This window comes from Artemia sp. Qi Xiang Cuo, chromosome 11 (genome assembly GCF_049724085.1).
Source record: "Artemia sp. Qi Xiang Cuo chromosome 11, ASM4972408v1, whole genome shotgun sequence".
NCBI classification, from domain to species: Eukaryota; Metazoa; Arthropoda; class Branchiopoda; order Anostraca; family Artemiidae; genus Artemia; species Artemia sp. Qi Xiang Cuo.
Window position 1 is genome coordinate 60616720 of NC_142804.1, and position 2040 is coordinate 60618759.

The window sequence follows — 2040 nt, forward strand, 5'->3', positions numbered from 1 at the left end:
TTAGCTTAGGTTAGGTGAGCGACAGGCAAAAAGTTAGGTGTATGATTAGGTTAGGTTAGGTTAAGTTAGGCTAGGTTAAGTTAGGTTAGGCTAGGTTAGCCTACGTACGCGCGCGTACGTAGGCTAAACTAGCCTCACCTAACTTAACCTAACCTAACTTAATCTAACCTAACCTAACCTAATCATACACCTAACTTTTTGCCTGTCGCTCACCTAACCTAAGCTAACCTATGTGAAGCGTACGTGGGCTAACCTAACCTAACTTAACCTAACCTAACTTAATCTAGCCTAACCTAACCTAACCATACTCGCCGGAAAAGGTTAGGTGTCGTCTTTTTGTGTGTGTGTTGTCCCTGTGTGTTAGTCGTCTCTCTCTGTGTTTGTGCGCGCACGTAATCTCGTCTAATGTGAATTTCAACCATTCAGGCTGGTGGACTAAGACCCCAATTCTGAGCTAGTGAATTTCAACCATTCAGGCTGGTGGACTAAGACCCTAATTCTGAGCTAGTGAATTTCCACCATTCAGGCTGGTGGACTGAGATCCCAATATTGAGCTAGTGGATTTCCACCATTCAGGCTGGTGGACTTTGACCCCAATTCTGAGCTAGTGAATTTCCACCGTTCAGGGTGGTGGACTGGGTCCCCAATACTGAGCTGGTGGACTAAGACCCCAATTTTCCAACTCATGCATTTCATGACAGAAATTCAAAATGAACTTCGAAAAATCAAGAGAATGTAACTGTGAGAAGGTAAAGCACAGCAAGTCACTACTGAAATATTCCAACTCTTGCATTTCACGATAGAAATTCAAAATGAAATTTGAAAAATTAAGACAATGTAACTGTGATATGGTAGATTTCTTGTGTGTGCATAAGTTTTCGTGTGTGTGTGTGTGTAAGTTTTTGTGAGTGTGTGTTAGTTTTTGTGTGTGTGTAAGTGTTTGTGCGTGTGTTTAAGATTTTTTGTGTGTGTATGTTTTCGTGTGTGTGTGTGAGTTTTGTGTGTGTGTGTGTTAGTTTTTGAGTGTGTTTGTTAGTTTTTGTGTGTGTGTTTGTGTTTTTGTTTATGTGTGTTTGTGTTTAAGTTTTTGTGTGTGTGTGTGTGTAAGTTTGGTCGAGGGTTTTTTAGTTTTTGTGTGTGTGTGTGTGTAAGTTTTTGGTTTTCGCTTCTTTGTTGCTAGGTTGTGTGGTCGTGTGCGTGTATCTGTTCGTGTGTGTGTGTATTAGTTTTTGCGCGCAATTAAGTTTTCGTGTGCATGTGTAAGTTTGATTTTGTGTTTGTGTGTGTGTGTTTGTGGGTGTGTAATATTGTTAGTGAGGTTGTATTAGAATTAGATTTATTTAATTAGTTAGTGTGTGTGTGTGTGTAAGTTTTTGTGTGTGTGTGTGAGTTTTTGTGCGTGTGTGTGTTTGTGTGCATGTAAGTTTTGTGTGCATGTAAGTTTTTGCGTGTGGGTGTAAGTTTTTGTGTGTCTGTGTAAGTTTTTGTGTGTCTATGCTATTGCGTGTGGATATATGTTTTTTGTGTGTTTGTGTATGTTTGTGTGTGTGTGTGTGTGTAAGTTTTTGTGTGTTTAAGTTTTTTTTTTGTGTGGGTGTAAGTTTTTGTGTGTGTGTGTGTGTGTGTGTGTGTAAGTTTTTGTGTGTGTATGTTTTTGTGTGTGTGTGTAAGTTTTCGTGTGTGTGTGTGGAAGTTTTGTGTGTGTGTGTGTGTGTGTAAGTTTTTGTGCGTGTGTGTGTGAGTTTTTTTGTTTTCTTGTGTATGTGTTTGTTTGTGTGTGTGTTTGTGTGTGTGTTAGTTTTTGTGTGTGTGTAATTTTTGGCGTGTGTGTGTAATTTTTTGTGTGTGTGTGTGTGTGTGTGAAAGTTTTTTGTGTGTGTGTGTTTAAGTTTTTGTGTGAATGTAAGTTTTTGTGTGCATGTAAATTTTCGTGTGATTGTGTCAGTTTTTGTGTGTGTGTGTGTGTGTGTGTAAGTTTGTGTGTGTGTGTGTGTGTAAGTTTGTGTGTGTGTGTGTGTGTAATTTTTTACGTGTGTGTGT